This window comes from Xiphophorus hellerii, chromosome 3, assembly GCF_003331165.1.
Source record: "Xiphophorus hellerii strain 12219 chromosome 3, Xiphophorus_hellerii-4.1, whole genome shotgun sequence".
Taxonomy (NCBI): Eukaryota; Metazoa; Chordata; class Actinopteri; order Cyprinodontiformes; family Poeciliidae; genus Xiphophorus; species Xiphophorus hellerii.
In genome coordinates this window covers 27,270,126-27,292,306 of record NC_045674.1, presented here as the reverse complement: position 1 = coordinate 27,292,306, position 22,181 = coordinate 27,270,126, and positions in this window count along the sequence as shown.

The following is a 22,181-nucleotide window of genomic DNA, read 5'->3' as shown; positions in this document are numbered from 1 at the left end:
ACGCTTTCCCACAGAACGCATAAAATATACATCTATACATTAGATTGTTATATTTAAACATTTTGAAAAAGTGTCTAATATTGCCAATATCAGCTAATATTGGTAACATTAGGACAAACCCTTACAAAGAGTTACACTGATTATTTATTTGTGTTGTTTGAAACGACGACAATTATTTCTCTTCACTGTAAAACCACAATTTGATACTTTTCCTCATTGTCCTCTAGCCAAATCTTCTTTACAGTTGATTGAGAAAATTAAAATCCAGTTTATATTGTTGTTTGCTGCCATGGAGACGCAGCGGCGCTGAATCGCAGGTGGTGGATGATAACAGAAAAGCAAAACATGAAAGTTAAGAGAAAGATAAAGAAAAAACTCACACGAATCCCACAGAGGAAGCTCGCTCACTTTACGTGAACATGTGCTCACGTCTGTAGGGGTGTGTAGGTGCGTGCGCGGGCGTGCACGTGTGTGTGTGTGTGTGTGTGTTTCTAGGGGGGATCTGTTCCATTTCAGACAGAGAGCTTTGTTACCGCTCCTGAGTGTTGGGGTGCAGCCGTGCATGCAATCATTTGGTGTTGCTACATCATTTTCAATAGACCATTTTTTCTTTTTTTTTTGGACCCCAATAACTCAGCGCCAACTCTCCAACAAAGTTACACATACCCAAAGGGACTCATACGAAGAAAAAAAAAAAAAACACACACACACCAAAACATGTGCGCCCTCTTCCAGGCTAAATGATTTAAACCAGTTCCTCATTCGACCAGCAGACGCCATGTGTTTCTCATGTTGCCCTGACAGCCTCTTTTCATGAGATCTTCATGTTTTATTTCAGAGTAAAAAGGACAGAAAGTCTAATCTCTCTGTATCATGTTATAAAGTACAAATCACATTGAGGGGAGGGTTAAAAAAGGGAAGAAAAAAAAAGACGAATGAAGGGTTGGTGGTGGTGGGGAGCGAGCATGGCGGTGGTAGTGGTATATAAATCTTCATGGGGTTTGCAGGGAAGGAAACTCTTACGCCGAGGAACAAGAAGCACATGTAGTGAGCAAGCTACCAGGAAATTGCTATAGTCTTGTATGATTTTATAGGGATCTTGGGCATGCCATTCTCATTAATTAGGATGTGGAGTTCGGAGGTATGTTTTACAGGAAACTAAGTATGGGACCCCTGCTGTCTCCGCCTCGGGGCTTCAGCTCCTGAGTGAAAAAAAGAAGAAGAAGAAGAAAAAAAAACTTAGAGGACTCTGTAACCAAAGTAAAGCGGGATAATGCAGGTCATATGCACACAAGCAGGCCTTACATATATGCAGACGCGAATTCTTAGAGACACAGTCAAGCACGCATGAGAGGGACGTTATTTGTCGAGGAGGCAAGCGAGGCCAGTGAAAGTGCCCAATCGAATCTGTTGTCCCTTTTCATTGATGTTTTTGAGTGGAGGGGAAAAATAGACCAGATAGACTTTCTCAGCGTGACCCTTTGAATCAGTGGGAGTACCATCTGTTTGCCCGAGTGCGTTGTGTGAGTGTGAGGATGAAGCTAGATAAGCAGAACGTACACATTCTGCATTCCTGCTGAAGTGGCCGTCTCCTCTTTTGACTCAGTGGGTCCGTGTTGACCGGCCATTTGCAGGTGTCTCTTCTCTTCTCTTCTGCCCACCCAGGTAGTTCTTGCAAAGTCCACAGCCATGACTTCATCCTTCGCTCTGCTGTCCATTTAAAAATGGCTGAGGCTGCGCTGCCAAGCTAACCGAAGGCTAAAAGGCAACTTCAGCGACAAGACAGCCACCATTAGGCCCTTTTAAAAAAAATATATATATATATATTGTTTGATATTGCTAATGCAGTTCTTGAAAGCAAGTGTAACTGTCCAAGACAATGAAAACAAAAACAAAATTATATTAAAATGCCAAAACTTTGTACTCGTGCGGGCATAGAGACATCAGAGACCACTTTCTCTTTAATTAAAGGGCTAGTTCAGGAATTTCTGTGGCGTTTTACTAACATTGTTTGTGGGGAAGGATTAAAAATAAGAAATTAGTCTTTTCAAATCATCAATTAGTGAATTAATCTTGATTAATTATATCTTTATATGTAGCAGTATTTGACACAGTAAAGTTTTATAAAGAGGGACCAAAACTGAAACGGACTTTCACCGTTTCATCACAGCTCTTCATTCAGACGGCTACAACACAGAACCAGACTGTGACACATCTTGGTCATTTTGTACTTTGGTTGTTTTGTATCAAACTTACTAAACTTACTCTGGTTATGTTTCCAGATGCCAATTTGCCACAGCACCGAGGATTTCTTGTTGAATTTGTTAAAGAGGCAGTCCCATGTGTTCTCCAGACACATAGAGCCATTTTAGAGCTGAGTCAAATAACTATGTTATATTCCGTGGTTATAAAAATGCTGTATATATCAAACTATACTTTTTAGACTTTGTGATTTAATCTCTTGAAATTGGGCCTTTATCACTGTATGGAAGTCCTGCTCTTCCTGACACTCCACCTTCAGGAAGTCATCACAGAACCTCTCCTCTATTAACCCTTTAACAACATTTCTACCAGCGTTTCACTGAGAAGTAACTTGAATGAGCTCAGCTGATGCGCAGTTCCACTGGGTGTTTGCTAATTGCTGCTGGCTAGTCTGAAGGAGCCGAGTAGGGGAGTAGCGCGAGATAGGTGTTCTGAAAAAATTATATAAAGCTGAAAAAAGTTGATTTTGCATAATACTACCCTGGTCTTCATATAAATAAGTATTGGCTGTGGTTGTATTTGGATGCTAATTGGTGTGATGGATATATTATGACAATGTCACCAGTCCATCTCAGGGTCAACACAGAGACACACAACACAACCTGCGACCCTAAGACGACTTTTCGACCTTGAGTTGATCCAACATGGATGTTTTTGGACTTTGAGGAAAAACTGGACTACTTATGATCACATGATCATAAAAGATCTAAGATTTTTTTGTCAGAAATGACCCTTTTTTTAAAAAAATCTACAGTGGCCCTAAATTCAACATATGAGTGTGAGATAAGTCAAGAATCCTTTTAACATTCTTATTCTTCAAAGTACTATAAAAATATGAAATATTTAATGATTTATCACATTCAGAAGTTACATGGAAGATTACTTTTTGACTGAAGGTTCCCGGATTGGGAGGAAAACCCAAAATCCACTGTTGTCGTTATTTCCTTGAGCTCCCACACAGATCTGGAGCTGCAGACATGGATCAGCCGTCAGCGCGAGTCGCCCTGTGTCAGCGCAAGCTGCGCCTGAATATCTGGATGTATGTTTACACAATCTAATGCACAAGTTCAAAGGTGAAGGGGAAAGGGGCTTTTAATGTTTCCGGGTTTATTTACTCAGCCTAGTGTCTGGCTAAGAACTAAAACCTCCCACCCTCCTCAAAGGGCTCCCACCTCAGATGACATGACTGGGGGGGGAAAGAAAAGAAAGAAAGAAGTCGCAACTTCTGTGGATGTTTTTTTTTTCTTTTCTTTTTTTTTTTAAAGTGATACACACACTTTTGGAGAGGGCTGTAGCGATTCGGGATGTAAGGTGTTAACAATTTGAAATAGCTCATGTAATTTTATTTACAACACATCATGAGGTTTAATGAGGAGTTGTTAGATAAAAAAAAAAAAAAAACGCCGAACAGAAACCGAGTATCTTTATTGCGCACACGTAAAGGACAAAATCTGTTTGGCTTTTATTTTGAGCAGATGTTCAAAATATTAATAAATGCACAAACACACACACCCCAACACACACAAGCTATAAAAACGGCCTTTGGTAGGCAGACTTGCAGTGCCAAACTTTAACTGGTGTTCATGTGAGCATAGTCAATCATAAACAGTCGAGCCATTTTATTTGGCCAAATCTGTGTTAGCGGATAGCGTTGGCACGCTGCTCCGAGGCCCGTAAAATTGGCATGTCTGTAAATTCATGCATTTATTGACACGAATGAATAGATGCAATGCGTTTCTCTGCAAGTTCATTCAGAATTTTATTTTTATTTTTTTGTCGTTCTACTTACTCTGTCAGGATCTGTGTTTTTCTGTGTTTATTTAGAGTTTTCTGTGTCCTTAGTCTCTTCGTTGTCCTGTCCTCCCCTTGATTGTTCCCAGGTGTGTCTCGTTTCTGTGATTACCCTCATGTGTATTTAACTCCACCTGTGTTCCTTGTTCGTCGTCGGGTCCGCGTCAATGTAGAGTCTAGTTTGTCGTCGTCTATGTTTCGTCAGTGTTTCCTTGTGCCTGCTTCTTGTTGCTGGACTTATTTATAATTAAACTCATCATCATATTCGTCTTACCTGGGCCTACAGCGTCTGCCTCACCTCACTCCGCACCACACCTCATGACAGTAGGACCCGACCAGGAAGTATGGTGAGGCACGCGTTTTCTCATCATGGACCCAGAAGACATAAAGGAGCTAACAGATACCATCGGCGAGTATGAGGAGGCAATGGCCAAGCCGTACGCTGCCGGCCGACGCCTCGGTTTCGCCATCCGCTTGGGAATGCTGCTGGATTACTGGGTTCCTCGCTTCCCGCACCCGGGGTTGGTGGAGTTGCAGAGGGAGGCAGAGTGGGAGCGTATGGCGGCTCTAGCCGTCATGGCTGGCGAACCTCTGCCTCCCAAGCCGCAAAGTTTCTCCGCCAGCCCAGATCCCGCTCCAGTTCCGGGACCAGCACCTCCTGCCGGCGTTCCAGCCGGCGCTCCCGAGGCCGTTTCTGCCGGCGTTCCAGCCGGCGCACCCGAGGCCGTTTCTGCCGGCGTTCCAGCCGGCGCACCCGAGGCCGTTTCTGCCGGCGTTCCAGCCGGCGCACCCGAGGCCATTTCTGCCGGCGTTCCAGCCGGCGCACCCGAGGCCGTTTCTGCCGGCGTTCCAGCCGGCGCACCCGAGGCCGTTTCTGCCGGCGTTCCAGCCGGCGCACCCGAGGCCGAATCAGCCGGCGTTCCAGCCGGCGCACCCGAGGCCGAATCAGCCGGCGTTCCAGCCGGCGCACCCGAGACTGAGACTCCCTGTGTTCCTACCGAGACTCCCTGTGTTCCTACCGAGACTCCTTGTGTTCCTTCCGAGACCCCCAGCGTTCCTTCCGAGACTCCCTGCGTTCCGACTCAGACTCTCTGCGTTCCTCCTGAGACCCTGACCTCCAGCGTTCCTCCTGAGACCCTGACCTTCTGCGTTCCACCCGAGACCGAGACTCCCTGCGTTCCACCCGAGACCGAGACTCCCTGCGTTCCACCCGAGACCGAGACTCCCTGCGTTCCACCCGAGACCGAGACTCCCTGCGTTCCACCCGAGACCGAGACTCCCTGCGTTCCACCCGAGACCGAGACCCCCAGTGTTCCACCCGAGACCGAGACCCCCAGTGTTCCACCCGAGACCGAGACTCCCTGCGTTCCACCCGAGACCGAGACTCCCTGCGTTCCACCCGAGACCGAGACCCCCAGCGTTCCGACCGAGACCCCCTGTGCTCCACCAGAGACCCTGCCTCGGGGGGCTCGTCGTCGCCGTCTGTGGGCGGCCCCCGGGACTCATCGCCACCTCCAGCGCCGCGGACGGCCGCCGGACGGCCTCCGTGGTTCCCGCCTCCAGCGCCGCGGACGGCCGCCGGACCGCCTCCGTGGTTCCCGCCTCCAGCGCCGCGGACGGCCGCCGGACTGCCTCCGTGGTTCCCGCCTCCGTGGTTCCCGTCTCCGTGGTTCCCGCCTCCAGCGCCGCGGACGGCCGCCGGACCGCCTCCGTGGTTCCCGCCTCCAGCGCCGCGGACGGCCGCCGGACCGCCTCCGTGGTTCCCGCCTCCAGCGCCGCGGACGGCCGCCGGACCGCCTCTGTGGTTCCCGCCTCCTTTGCCTCCGCCCACCCTGTGGGTAGTTTTTTGTTTGTTTATGGACTCTTGGCCCTCCCTGTGTTTCCGCCCACAACGGTGGGTTGTTTTTTGTTTTTTCTGAACTCTGGCCCCCCGTCCAGCGCCCCTCCGCCCACCCTTGTTGTGTTTTTGTTTTTTGGGCGTCTGGTAGCCGCCCTTGAGGGGGGGGTACTGTCAGGATCTGTGTTTTTCTGTGTTTATTTAGAGTTTTCTGTGTCCTTAGTCTCTTCGTTGTCCTGTCCTCCCCTTGATTGTTCCCAGGTGTGTCTCGTTTCTGTGATTACCCTCATGTGTATTTAACTCCACCTGTGTTCCTTGTTCGTCGTCGGGTCCGCGTCAATGTAGAGTCTAGTTTGTCGTCGTCTATGTTTCGTCAGTGTTTCCTTGTGCCTGCTTCTTGTTGCTGGACTTATTTATAATTAAACTCATCATCATATTCGTCTTACCTGGGCCTACAGCGTCTGCCTCACCTCACTCCGCACCACACCTCATGACATACTCAGCCATCTGAAGAGTTCTGGATGGGTTTTCCATTGTGGGAAGTGCTTTTCTGTTTCTGTTTCTTCTCCTTTTTTTTAAATCAGAGTTATATATGCAGAATGTTGAATATTACAGCCAGACTAAATACACAACAGCAGAGTTTGCTGTGCACAGATGCTCTGTACAGTCAGGTTTGAGTCCAGGAACTGAAGCCAGCGAGTCATGGCTGACTGTATGTTATAGCTGTCAGGGGGCCTTCTTTTTCAGACAAGGACAAACCATTACATTGTGCAGTGGAGAGAATGTTTTTTAGGGGTACTATTTAAAACCCCCCAATTCTGAAGCCTCTTTTTAATTATCTGTTTTATATGGCTTTTTTCATCAGGCAAATTATTATATTTTCTTTTTTTTTTTCAAAAAATCCAAGAACATAAAGTTCAGCTGGACGGAAAACCGGGACTTACAGTAACTTTGCAGCTGTTCTGTTTCTTAACCTTAAATGTTAGCTCAAATTTTGGCGATAATCTGTCTTCTTAAGATCGAAAAAGAACAAAAGAGTTCGACCCCTACCGAACACATTGTTTTCATCTAGCAGTTTGTTTACCTGAGAAGTCCAAACTTTGGTCTCTGAATGTCCTCACGCCCAACTCTGATTGGTTTTCCTTTTGGAAGGCAGGGAACTGTTGGGGTTTTTTGCTAGTTGTTGTCTCATTTTGCTAACTACAGCTAGCGACACGAGTTGATAGCATAAGACCTAAATCCTACGGCCCGGTCTCCTCCTTAGTCCGCTTGACCGCAAGACTGTGTGGCATAAGTTTTGTCATCAGCCCACGCTGCTCTGGTCGTGAAAGTTCTTATAGGTTTTGGTGGCAAAGCAATGGAAGCTCTTATTTTTTCACATATACATTTAAAATAGCTTTATGTTGATGTATGACTAATCTTTTGCCAATTACACACTGTTTTTTCAAGATATTTGAAGTCTTACAAGCTTTAGTTTTCCATTAGTTGAATTTTAGAACTAATCTCCCAGAACGGTTTTAAGAGCTTTTTGATCCTCCAAAATTTCAGATCTATTTATATTTTATTATTAGACTTTTAGAACAAAAGAAAAATATGAATTGCACATCTGTTTTTACCCCACCCTAGGAGCTGCTTTAATATTTTTTTTAGGCATGTACCAAAGTGCCCGTAAAACATTACGTGTTTTTTATATTTAATGTAATAATTATATTTATGGTCATTTCTCCATTCGGTCAACCATAGCCAATTGTGACTAATGGGATTAACTTTTCTACGCCTGTGGTTTCAGAGAAGTCAAAATGAAAGGTTGAAAATAAGTGGTAAAAAAATGATTTCAAACAACAAACAAAACAAAAAAACATTGAGAAACTTGGTACTATATAAAGGGATTAAATTTAAAGCAATTATTATTGCAATTGGATTGTAAAAGTGAAGAAAATCAGGATCTGGTTTCTGATACGCGCTCTGTATCTTCCCTAAATCAAAAGAAGCTGTAGCCTTGAGAACGGGCGAACTCTGCTCTCCCAGTCTTGTTTTCGCCGTTTTCAGCCTCCACTCATCTCCTGACAGGATTCACCAGTCACTGGACGCCCTGCGTTTCCTTCCTGGTGACGGATGACCAGGAACAGAATTTTTGCCAATCAACCTGGCTGGAAATCAGGAATGTCTTCCTCCTAAAACCACCGTGTTTTCTGCCACTTCTGCCTCCTCCTCCTTTCCCTTTTCCTAATGGCTCACACCAAACTCACCAGGATTCAAACTAAGAACCAACTTCTGCGGATCTTTATTCCTGATGTGTCGGGTGTGTTTGTTGGTCTTAGTCAATGCATTTGTTCGCTAATATTTCATGACAAAATCTTTGAAAATCGCACAATTTAGGGAGTTTTCATGCCGTTCTTTTGCACTGCATTTTAGGGTTTTGGAGTAAAGGGGATAAAATAAAAGGGCACGCCGCACTTATAAGATTTTTAAAAATTATTAATAATTTTCCTTTCCTCCTCACGCTTATGCCCCACTGTGGGAAAATGAAGTGAGTTTATATACTGCACAACACAGATATAAATCATAAATCACAAAATAGATAGCTGTCATATCACCCCGGTGTCATTAATCTCTGTGTGCACTTCTGAGGAGCCAACATGTTTAGGGGGAACAGCCAGGGAGGAAGGAGGTTTGTTACAGAAGCAGCATTAATCCGCTCCTCTCCGCACTCTTTGAAGAGCGGGAGCCGCCATGACAGCCTAAACGTTTCCAGAGATGTCACATTTCCACCGAGCTCTAGAAAGGGCTCTCTCGAGCACTCATCCTTTCATGTTTGATTGTGCGCTGGAGATCCTATGATAAGCAGACGGGAACGGACGGCAGCAGTGGAGGGAGGACGTTGGCTGGGCGGAGGGGCTTTCTGGGGGGAGAGAGAGAGAGAAACAGAGAGTGAGACAGGGGAACGCACTCCGCTTGGCCTGCATTGCCGCCAGATCCAGATGCTTCTTTTATTTTTTATTTTGCAAATTGCTTCTTTGTCTGCTTCGGAAGGCTTTGACGTGAACATCTGAAAGAAGATCTTCAGGGTCTCTCTCCTCCGTGGAGTTCTTGAGTTTGCTCTGAATCTGATTAGAATGAGGAGAAAAAGTTGGTCCATAAATCTCTGTCACTTTCACTCTTATTGCTCAAAACATGTACATCCACGCACAGATATAGAACAGATGCTGTGAGAGGGCTTTTTATTTTTTATTTATTTATTTTTTATTGGGTACTGGACGTGTAAGATGTGATTCCTCCGTGTGTCACTGGAGTGCAACTTGGCACAACAGGTACATTTAACACTGAAAGGATCTCTGGAAGCCAAACACGTCCTGTCAGATCTGGAGTTCACTTTCAAAGCTAAATACTTTTTTTCTGTATGTGTGTGTCTGTACCAGGTTTTTATATCCTTATGGGGACCTATTTCTGTCTACAATGTGGAGTTGTGGGGACCATTGTGCCTTGTGGGGACATTTTCTTGGTCCCCTTGGGGGGAAATGCTGTTTTTGGGTTAGGGGTTAGGTCTATGATGGTTAGGGATAGGGCAAGGGTTGTGAGGTTAGGGTTAGAATCAATGATGTCCCCACATTGACTTGTGGGGACGTCAATGTAACGTCCCCACAAGTCATGAAAACACGACTGTGTGTGTGTGTGCATGTGTGTCCCTTTTTATCAGTCCCATCCTGCCGTCTTTTCCAACAGGCGCTTGTGTGTTTTGTTTGTCCGCGACTCCCGTCGGCTCTCTGCTGGGGAGCCGGGGCGTTCTGGAGGAGAAAATGGAGAGGTCCCAGCTGACTTCCAGAGAGGCGGCAGAGAAAGAGGATGAGGATGAACGAAGAAGGGTGCAGGGGTGAAACAGAGTGGGAGAGGAAAAGAGGATGTGCTCATAAAAATCCCAAACATAATCATAAAAATACCAGCACACTAGTGCGATGTCTTTTCAACAGTTTCGGGGAAGAGCTCTTGACAAGTGGATACGGTTATATGACTACCACTCAGCCGCACCATAGCATCCAGGCATTTGTTGACAATACTTGAGTTTTGCAAAGGTATTGTCGTGGCCTTTTGAACCTATTCACGTTTTATGTTACAAGCACAACATCCCTCTAATTTTATTATGATTTTAGGCCAAAGAGCAACTTCAAGTGTTGCCTGATGGGAGGAAAACTGATGCAGAGTTTAACAGTTTTTTTTAACATATAAAAATCTGTAAAGCGAAGCAATAGCTATTCTGCCCTTTTACTCTGATACGCCCCCAGATCAATTTTAAGGAAACCGTGTAAATCCAGCTGTTCTTTGAAGGTTTTTGTTTGACAGCCAACCCCTGATAATGAAGGGTTATTTGCTCCAGCAAATATAGGTTATGGTTTGGGCTGGACTTCCTCCCCACCCCCAATGACCAGAGTTGGTCCACAGGTGCTACAGAAACACAATGTTTCACCCAGATGTGACACAGATACGGAGATCTTACTTCATCCGGCCTGTTGCTGTATCTATGTTTACAGAATGCTCTGAATGATCTGGTTCAAACTCACAGTACAGATTTTGTACAACAGGTCTAATTCCAGCATACAATTTGTTGCTTTAAGGCTTTTTGTTTCCAGGCAAAACAAATTCCAAATTTTTAAAGGGGCAGTGTTATGTAAAATCTACTTTTTTGAACTTTATTATGTTATCCCCTCTTCAAAAACATGCCTGGGGTATTGCCTTGATACTTTCACCTGTACCTCAGAAGATGAAGCAGTTTACAAACGTCAACATCACAGAGCTGCCCTGCCCTGTGAGTCCCTCACTCAGGTCCTTCAGACTAGCCAGAATCAATTAGCAAATACCTGATGGAACTGTACATCCACTGAGCTCATTATACGAGCTAGTTATGTCTAGCTCTTTCCCACTATACTATAGTGGGAAAGATTTTTCACAAGTAGAAGACCATTGCAAATTATCGTGTTAGTGAAGGTCCCAATAAATCCACCCCAAAGTCAAAAAGTGAACTGGTGAGCGCAATTTTATAAAACCGAATGGCCTAAGTCAAGCATATGTTTGGAAAAGCTCACAACCTTTCTAGAAAGGAAGCACTTATGGATTTCTTATGCTTCTTCTCAATAATTGCTAAGAGAACTCTAAACCTTGTACATCCTTGTTAATTCTCCTCCAATCAGATCATCACATCCTCCATTTTTGGGGGACCCAAATGTCAGAGGTCAGATGCATTGTTTCCTGAAAAGTTTGGTTTGCCTTTGAGTGCACAAGATATCAGGTGTGGCAGAACAGAGTCCTCTTTGGAGGGTTTGACGTGTTAGCAGGAGAAAGACAGAGATACAGAGAAGGTCAGACAGAGAGAACGGAATGCTGTTTACCTATTGCACTCATCCATAAGAGCTCCCCGCTCCTCTCCTCCCCTTCAGCAGCCAATCAGCTGGACATTGCCTTGGGTTTAGCGTCACATCCAGCCAACACTTACCCTCTCCTCCCCCTGGACCCTCCGACCCTAAACCACTGTCACTTTACAAACACAAAAAGATGCGGCACGGCACTTTCCTTTTCACCCTAGCATGCAACAACCCCCCTCCGCCCCTCTGACAGCACCCAACACACACTCATGCTCACCCGTGGCCTCCCCCTTTCCCACCTTTGTATCAGTTGAAAAGCATATGGTTACTGCCATCCGATTCCCCCCTGGCTGAAAGTGCCTTTCACTTTGCTGCAGTTCACAAAGAGGTCAGACTACAGCAAACAGAAATATTGTGTGAGAGCTCACTTTTTTTGTGCCTGAGCTCAGAGATGTGAAGGACCCGAGAACAAGCAAGGAGAGAGCAAGAGAGACTCTGATAAAGTTACATCTGGTCAAACAAACCTCACTCCATTCCTCATGCCAAAGCGGGAGAATTTATGTTGTAGTGAATAAGGAGCCGCATTTGAGAGAATTGACAGGAACTAACCTCGGACTTGGTCAGACATAGATCATTCGTTCAACCCCAGCATCCTTGCTGCATGTTTTAAAGCCAGGTCAGATTTCCTGAAACTGTTCAGGCAGCTGCAGTTTGAAGCTTGTTGTTTGGAGCCACAACAGGGATTTTCTCTCGAGTCAAACGGCAATAAATTCATCACTTGGACAACGAGGACGTCTGGTTCGAGGTGACTCTCACTGCGAGGAGATCAATCACGAGCGGGCAGGTGGGGTCGATATGAGCAAGGTGTTTGAAATATCCCAGTGGACGGTGTGTAACACGACGAGCCGCTGTGTCTCAGTACCAAAACCTTGGGGGCCTTGGGGCTATCTTGTCTCTCACCCTCCCTTTGTGCAGATTCGGTAAATGATTAATAGCGAGTGTTCCTCTGCTGACCTTGTTTGTTAAAAGACTTGTACCTGACAACTTCCCACAGTCGGCACATGATGAATAAAGCGCCCCTGACAGAGACGAGAACCGTCTTCTGTTTCAAGCCGTCTTCCTGGGCCGGAGAAACGAGTCGTTAAAATAGCTGACGACTCTTCACCTTTTCGCTGTCCTTGTTAAAATGTTCCCATTGTTAACCTTAAGAATCGCAGCCATCAGTTGCGGGGTAAACTTTCAGTCCGCAGGCCTGTAATTACACCGCCTGTACAGGAACCAATTTACGACCAATATTTTTCTTGGCATAAAAGCCACTGAGCTGAAGGTTTGATTTCCAAAGGGAAACTCTGGGGAACCACACCAAAAACACCCAGTGGAAAGAAACCACACAATCAGATAGTCTTCAACACTTCAAACACTTCACCCCAAGCTAAAGGAGATTAATTGTGAAAAGCTAACTGGTGTTTATTTTGCACTTCTGTGATGGTTTCTTCTAGTAGGATAACATTTGGTGAGAAAGTGTCAGACTCGGTTTCGCTTGAGGTCTTCTGCTTCCCCGCAGACCCGGGACTCTTTGAGGGGGTCTTCTCACGGCTGCCTCCTTGTCACACACCCACCCACACACGCATACCGACTCTTTAAGAGACGACTGACGACGGCGCTGGAAGTGTGCCTTGTTTTGTGGGTTCATCGAACATTTTTGCGTCTCCTAAACTCCTGCCAACAAGCCGGGGCAGAACTGTGGTGAAGTTATGCAAAAAAAAAAAAAAAACACAAAAAAAACCCTTACAGATATGACAGTTGTTTAAGAGATGATGCAGTGGGTTTTGAATGCATGTCTGTGGCAGTGCGTGTCTGTTAGGGGGAATGTGTGTGTGTCTGAGAGTGGAGAGGTTTTTTTTTTAAGCACTGAATGGAAGACTGTCTTGCGCCATAAATCTGTCGCTCATTGGGAAGACAAAACGAAAATGGCCCCATCATAAAACATCTGCAACGGCTCCATCCACCACCAACACATAATGGGGCAATTACCAGGAAGGGGGTTTAGGGGGTGGTGGGACACCATGAAGCCTTCAGCTCTCTTTTGGTTCACCACAGAAGGGTTCAGCGATTATGCCTCAAATGCATACAGTATGTCAGTTCATCCATATGTCAAGCTTCTTGGCCTCAAGCTTAATGTAGACCTGAAAACATTTATTTTTTTACCTACACCTGTTTGTTCATCCTCTTTATACATTCTTCCCCGGAAAGCTTTTTGTCAGTTCTGAACGACCGACAGACGGGCACATCTGATCTGACGTTGCATTATTGACGCCTGATGTTGTCGTCTCGAGAACCCGCGTCTTCCACACCTCGTAATCAAGCGTAATTGAGGTTAACTGTACGGCACGGCTGAAACGCTAGACAGGTGAGCCTCAACCTCTCATGATTAATGTAGTGTGTTGGTTCTCTGGGCTTTTGACCTTTTGAGATAGGCCAGGCACCATTTTTAAGTGAAAGCTCTGCCTCTGTCGAGTCGGGGAGTTGTCCATCAAGTCCTCTCGGACCCTGCCACCCGACTTCCTTAAACCCGCCATCAGCTCCCGTTCAAAGTCGAGACCTTGTTTTTCCTGCATCAATGCCCCCAAGCTATGTTTGTTTGTTTCACTTAGCAAAGCACAGGTTAAAACTCTTTTAAAACAATACAAGTTTCCTTTTAAGTAATTGTAAATCTTGAATGAAAGAGTGAAAAAGTCAATGCATACTGAGAGTTGATTAAAAAAAATTGAACAGTCCCAAGATTTACAGTGCATTACTAAAGTAGTCATGGCCCTTGAACTTATCCACATTCTTTCTTGCTACAAAGCAAAATTTTGATGTGTTTTATTTTGATTTTATGAGATAGGTCGACACAAATTAGTGCGTAAATTTTCAAGCGCAAGAAAAAGAATAAACCATTTTCCTTTTTTTTTAATATACAAAAATCTGAAAAACCTGAAGTACCTTTGTACCGAGAAATCATTACTAATATCCCCTCAGCCCCCCACGTCCCCCAAAAAATAATAAAGCTCTTTGAAGTGGCTCAATTAGTAGATAGTCTGCCTGTGTGTCATTGATTCTCAGTATAAATACAAGTGTTCTGGGAGGGTCTTCATCATGAAGATGAAGAACAGCATGTTTCTTACCAGCTTTGCACTGAGAAGTAGCTCGTACAATGTGCTCCGCTGATGAGCAGTTCCACCAGGTGTTCGCCGACTGCCGCTGGTTAGTCTGAAGGAGCTCAGTGTGAGAGTCGCACTCTGTGAGGCCAAAGCCTTGGAAACTGCAGATCGGTGGAGGAGCTTCGTCCTTCGAAGGCAGTGTGCTACTGGATGTCCACCCAGGTGTTTAGCACATCTGAATGGTTGCTACGGGAGATTATTATCAAACATGCATGAAAGAATCAAAGCAACACTCCAGGTTTGTTTTTTGCTGAGGGAATAACATTACAACGTGAAGTAAATTTTTGAAAAGTTGATTTTGCACAATACTGCCCTTTTGACACACCATGGTGCATGGTAGCGGCACCATCATGCGCTACAGATGCGGGACGCGGCTACGCATCAGAGTTCATGGATGGAGCTGGACATGACAACCTGCTAGAGGTCACAAAAGACTGGTGCCAGGTTCACTTTCTGTCAGGACAACTACAAACCAGACAATGATCCAAAGAATGGAATAGTGTATTCAAAAGCAGGTCTGTGTATTGCAATGGGCTAGTCAAAGTACCTATTTCTAATTAAGAATGTGTGGTAATTTCAAAAAGAGGTAGTAGAAAGTAGTGATTCGAGTTACTGACACCATCATCTTTTTGTCTTATTTTAAACCCCTAGCTGTTTATATCTGGTCTTCTTTTTCCGTTTAATTTGCTCTCCTCCACTCCGGTATTGGTCCGTTCCCCCCCGTCTCCATATTTTAGGTCCAGTCGTCCAGACCACTGACTGCCATTGTGTAGCCTCGGCTGCTCAGCAACCGTCCCCATGCTGATCTAAATTGGCAGTGAGGTCATGTCCTCAACTAGCTCTCAAACATAACCATTGTCAGAGTTAACTGAGCAAATTTACTTTTAACTTGAGCCCATTTGGACCCTTGCACCAGTGCGCCGACGCTCTCACCGCCTCACAGAAAAAAAAGGAGAGAGAGAGAGAGAGAACAAAAACAATGGACTTTGAGCATACGAGAAGTCAATGTTCCTTTTGACTGAGACTTGCTGGAGAATTCGACGGTGCGCTTGTTGATCTGAGATGTTGAGGACCCGGGTCACCGTCTCTTAACACAGACCAGGGGTAGCAAACGAATGAGGCGGGGTGAAAGGGCAACCGCAGACATACCTTTGGAAAATAAACAGAACAAAAACGGGCTTCTCTGCGCAGGTATTTTAAAGCAGATCTATCAACCTCGGCTGCTGCCCCTTTTCTGAGCGTCTGAATATGCTTAATGACACATCTGTAGGCTTCCCCTCCCGCCTCCCCCCAACGGAACATCAATTGCTTCTCTGCCGCAAAAGACGTAAAGCAAAGCCCGGCTTTGACCACAATCGCTGCAAGCTGCCTTTGTCCTCACGTTTCAAAAGACCCGGTGGGGAATGAGTTTAATGCAATTAGCAGGTTATCTGTGGTGAAGTGGAGGAGCGCTCTTCCTGTTGCCGGTTGCCCTGACAGAAGGGAGGTGTGGTTGTCTGTTGCACCACAGAGGAGAGAAGAAAAAAAACAAAAAAGAAGAAGGGCAGATGCCCTGACAGAGGAGGACATCTAGGTTTACTGCTACGCCACGCAAGGTTTATCACCTATTACCTAGCATCCTACTTTTGGTTCCTTGCTCAGCAGGTGATTCTTGAACACTCTAAGGAAAAGACAAAAACATTTTTTTTGATTTCTTGAATGATTCCAAGGAAGCACACACAAATAAATCACAAGCAAAGTGTATTTAAAGTGTTTTTTTTTTTTTTTGGTGGCCAACCCTGCCTTTTGTGTTGAAGCCAGTGGTTGAATGAAAGGCAGCAGTAGGGGTCACCTCAGGCATCTGCTGCGCTCCGGCACCGTTCAGCTGCCCATCTGTGTACACCATCGTCCTTCTGTTCACGCAGACACACACACACACCCACGCATCCCCGCACACACACGCCCACTAGCGAGGCAGAGGACACTCCTCTCTCCGAGCGAGGAGAGTCGCGTGTAAATGATAGCAACAAGGATATTGCTGGAGTTTTTGTTTTAGTTTTTTTAGTTTTTTTATTCCAGTTTTGGCCAAAAGAGAGCTGTCAGGATTTATTATAAAGGAAACCATCGGATCGGCAAACCACGACGGTGGGAAATGGAAGGAAACAGAGAAGCCCTAAGTGGTAAGGAAATGAAACAGAAACAACGAGTCAGTAAAGTTACATCAAAGCCTCCTGGGTGTGGGGCTTTCATGCCCATCTGACATATTTTTATTGCACAGAACTCCACGCTTATGCCTTTCCTAACTGGTGAGAACAACTCTGCTACTGATCAGCACCTACAGCGTTGCGAAAAAGACAGAGTGTGCTCTGTTACAAACTTTTTTAGTTGTTTTTTTTTCTCCCCCCACTTACATGTCCCGGATCAACTAGCACACTTTAATACCAAATCTGGAGTAAAGACAAAGTGCAGTTATGCAACAGACTGTAGGATATAATCCTTCTAACGCCGATAAATGGATCCGCCTTTGTGATAACTGCAACATTTTCTTTTTAAAATTCTGTCAAATTCAAATGTTTCCAAACACTCTCTCCCAGGATAGAGTCATTCCACATCTCCACCCTCAGATTTAAACTCAAACTTTGACTAGGCCAGTTCAAAGTCTCCATTTTATTCTTTTTTTTTTTAAGCGTTCAGAATTGCTCGTCCTGGAGTGCTTTGGATTATGTTCCTCCTGCAGTTCTGGAAGATCATCAACTTGACGTCACAAAGACATTTTCCTTGAGGATGCTGAAGCAGAAACGGAGTCCCAGACCATCACACTGCCTCCACCGTGTTTGACTGTCTGCATGATGTTGTTTCTCAGAAATGCTGTTAGTTCTACGCCAGATTTACTCACGTACTCCTAATCGTTCCCACTTTGTCTCACCAGTAAATAAAGTATTTTCCCCAAAAATATTGAGATTCATCAAGAGGGGCTTATTTTTCTTACTTTTTGGGCAAACGTAAAATGTACCTTTGAGTTCTTTTTGGCCAGCAGCTACTTTGCCTTTGGAACTTCCCCGCCGAGTTGCCCAGTCCTCTTTCTAATTGTTGAATCATGAACACTGACCTTAACTGAGAGTACTTTAGATGTTCTAGCAGGTTCCTTTATGAGCCACCGGATGAGTCATGGCTTGTTTTTTTCAAGTGTTTTTGGTGGGCAAGTCACTCCTGGGAAGTTTGACCAATGTTTCCTATTTTCTCTATTTGTGGATGACGGGTCCCCAGAGTGGTTCACTGGAGTCCCAAAGCCTTAGAGACGACTATGTTTTTTTTAAACTCTTACCAGTCTGGATGTTTCTCATCTTTTACTGAAATTCCTTTATGTTGCAACATGATGTGTTGCAACATCTTGCATCACTTCATCAGACAGATTCTGTTTAAGTAGTTTCTTCGTTTGGGTGTGGCTGGTCAACAATAACCGGACAGTATTATATATTTTCCAGGCATGTAGTGACAATTTAGAGCACTAAAAAGTAAATACGTTACCTATAACTGTTATGAAAATGCTATATATATATATATATATATATATATATATATATATATATATATATATATATATCAAATATGACTTCTAAAAATTTGACTGTGTAATTTAATTTCTTGAAATTGGGCCTTTGTTTCTTTAAAATCTCCTGCTGTTTTGAAACTGTCAGGTGTTCTCCACAGCTGAAAGGTTGCCATTGGAGACAAAGGGATTTCTCAAACATGCATGAAAGAATCAAGGCAACTCTCCAAGTATGTTTTCTATGAAGGAATAACATTATAACATGACGTAAAGCTCAAAAAAGTCAATTTTACATAATGCCGCTCCTTTAACAATGTGATAACTCCCAAATAATTTGTTACTTTTAGGACCGGGCTGCTTTAGACAGCTTCCCCTTCCCCACACTAAAAAAAAATAATGACTTCAAAACTGGATTCTACATAGTCTCAATCCATCTTTTGTCTGGTGTATAATTTAGTTTGATCATCTAAAACATTTTGGGGGTAACAGAAGCAAAAACAACGAAATTGGGAAAGGGGCAAATACTTTTCCACCGCTCCGTAGATCCACGCTTTGGAGCAGCTTCTACAGTTCCTCTGAAGAGCAGCCTCCACACACAGATGTCGGGTGTCAAGACTATTTGTGTTATACATTCCCCACATTTCTCCCTGTTCCTGATGAAAAGGACCCCTCTCGTTGCCAGTTTTGGTTAACTCTGGACTAATATATGTTAGGGCCGCGTTTCAAATAAACACAACACTTTTTTTCGCCTCCTCTCTCTCTCTCTCTCTCTCTCTCTCTGACTCTGTCTCAGAGGGACAATAAGGGAGCCGGAATGAAGAACTTTATAGGAACATTCGGCTTAAGAGTGAGGGATTGAAGCCGGTAAACAAAGCATTCCTTTCCCTTTCATCACCATTTAACTGTTCCCTTTAACACGCGGCCTCACCTCCAGGCCAGTGCCCAGCAGAGCGGCGAGCTTGTCAAATAAAAATAAATCTTAAAGCAAAGGTTTACTCCACTCGTTTGCCGCTTGCTTGGAGACCTGCTGAGGTGACATCGCCGCATTGCTGAGCAACAAAGAGTCAGTTGAGGATTCCTCCGTTCCTCTGACTCTGACAGGAATCTGTTGGAAGGTGAGGGTTGTGAACGGACTACTAAAGAGTGCACTGAGCATCCTCCGCTTCCCCTCCTCTAACAAACACGTGAGCAGTGACATGATACTGTACAAGAGTCTGGACAGCATATAACATATCAAAGCAATTTCCTAATTGCTTCCAGGCCAAGGTCGCTGCTTTTATGGGAAGATTTCCCCCCCTCCATACTCCATCCCAAACACCCCTTCCCCTTACATTCCCCCCCCCCCCCCAGTTGTGCTGTTTTCATCTCCAGATTGGGAAGCATTAAAGTGTTAAGTAAACTTGACCCAGCCTGGTTGGATTCATTGGGAAAGAGACAAGGTTCCTGCACTCGGTGCCGTATCAGTGACAGTCAGTCCTGTGGATTTCCTCCCCGGGTCCGATGGACACCATATGCTGATGCGGTTTCCGCAGCCGCAGTCCCTGAAACATCCAGGCGCTAGGTAATTGCATTTGTTGGGCCATGATGAGAGCGCGTTTGCTAAGGGGCGAGAACAGGATGAGTCTGATCCCAGGGCAGACGCAATGGGGATCTTTTCATGAGCGCTGCGAAAACACTGGCAAAGCGCAAATAATAATAAATAAGACAAAACTAACTCAAAAAGTAACTCTTCCGCAAGATATAGGAGCTTGATTTAAGTCAGTTATTCTTGAATATAGATATAAAGTACTTGATCCACTGGCAAACTGTTTTCCTTATGGCAAAATATTTTTTCCATTTTATGAATGAAAAAAATTGATTTTTTTTTTTTAATCAATATTATGTAACATTTAGTCTTTACATCATGATATAATGTTATTTCCTCATTTAAAAAAAAACATACTTGGAGCATTGCTTTGATTCTTTCATGCTTGTTTGAGAAATCCTTTAATATCCATGGCAACCATTCGACTGTGCAAAACCTGCAGGTGAACCTGGCACCACCTTCGAGGCGTAGCTTCCGTCTCACAGCTCACCCCTCCACCACAACACTCCGCTCAGCTCCTGCAGACTAGCCAGCAGCAATTAGCAAACACCTGGTGGAACTGTGCAACAGCTGTGTCGGTATTTGGTTAATGATGTCACTTTGATGTCAACATGGTACTTTAAATTGACTTAATTCAACCTTTAAAGCAACTTTGTGTTAAAAGTGTCATTATTTACCAAATGACGACAGTCATAAACATCCATAAAGACTTTTTCCATGTTCATGACACGTGTTAAGTCATATTTATGACAGTGTCGTGTCAGTCTTATGCACACCCCGTCAAATAAAGTGTCACCTTTAGTATTGCCTCCTCACAAGTGTACTAAGAGACTTGCACTAGAGGCTACATAAAAATGAAATTATTTAGCGTTGTTGCAGTGAGAATGGACTCTTCAAGCTGATTGTTCACTTTTAGGAATCAATCTGCTAGTTTGTCTTGGTGCCTTGCAAAGGAATTCATGCCCTTTGAACTTTTCCACAATTTGTTTTTTTTTTGCCACATTACAAGAACACAAACTTGAATGCGTTTCATTAGAATTAGAATTTAACCTCTTCCAAATCCAGATCTGGAAATGGTGTAGCGTCCTGAAGGAACGCGGCAAACAGAAAGTTGTGGAGACGTTTAAAAGCATTTCGCACCACCTAAGCTGACACAGCAAATACAGTATGTGCATGAAGGAGAACATGTGGAAGAAGAAGATGAAGAACTTAAACATGTTTGTCCTACATGCAAACGTAGCAAGAATAGCATCCGCTTTCAATGTTATCGGCACATTAAATGGCCACGATTAGCAGTTATCAGTCCCATACATTAGTTTCAGACTGAGTCTCCCGTACATCCTAGTATAGGTACTTATCTACCATTCTTTTTTCCATTTTTTTCTCCGAAGAGTTTTTGCGGCGCTAGTGGCTCGTATTTTTTCTACAGTAGGCAGACAGGAAGGAGGGTGAGGAGAGGGAGGAAGACATGCGTCAAAGGTCGTCGGGACCGGGAGTCGAACCCGCGACGGTGTAGGTGTCGAGGACTAAGGCCTCCAAACGTGGGGCGTGCTAACCCCCTGCGCCACCACAGCACGCCCCTTATCTACCATTTTTATCACTGATAATATGCAGCTTAATCACCATCTGAAACCAGAAGGCTTTTTTGTTTGTTTGTTTCATTTATGGGCTGATAACATTTCAAACAGGTGAAAATAGTACTCCAAATCATATGAAAACACCATCTCTGAGGTGAAACATGGTCATGGCCTTATGATTCTGTGGGGAGAGTTTTTCTCCAGGGTCTGCAGGGAAGATGGAAGATAGAGGGAGCTGAACGCAGAGGATTCCTGGAAGAAAACCTGTTCGCTGCTTCAGAGAAACCTGAGACCAGAGCAAGAGGTTTTAGCTTTCAGAAGGAGAAAGACCCTAAATATCAATCAGAGCTACAGTGGAAGATTTACATCAAAATATCCACATGACTCTTGCATGAATGGCGCCCTGACGGCAACGGAAGTAAACAATTATATGACAAATAATCATAATTCATTCATCATCTGTCAGCCATCAGAGGAGACAAGCGCCTTTATACTTGACACACACTTGACACATTTGGACGACACACAACGTTTTTATGAACTGTGAAATGCTGTGAGAGGTATGGTGCAGTCAGGTGCACATTGTCCGAAAAAAAACCCCAATATCATCCCCCTACTATTTCCTTTTGTCTTCTTCCTGGTTTTTGACAGTAGTAACTAGAGGTGTGTGGGAGGGGGAAGGGGGGTCGATCCTAATATCAATAATGTCGATACCAATGCTGGTATTGATATCGAACGATACTCAAGCTCTTTCTCTCAAACCTGCACAGACTGATTCACCAAAGTCTTCTCTGTGCCTGTCTGAGCAACGCATGGAGCAGCGCTGCTCCCTCTTCAGCCAAACAGGGGAGAATGTATTCTTTATTTCATTTTTGCTTATTCATTTTATTTTGTTTAAAGCCAGAAGTGCACTGAAGGGAATAAATTCCTTATTCTTTGTATTGCTTTCTTGCATTGTTCGACTTGAAAAACAGAATAAGTTTGAAACGGTTTATTTGTTTGCGGTGTGTTCATTTTGTCATATTGTGGTTTCTCAGCCCTCT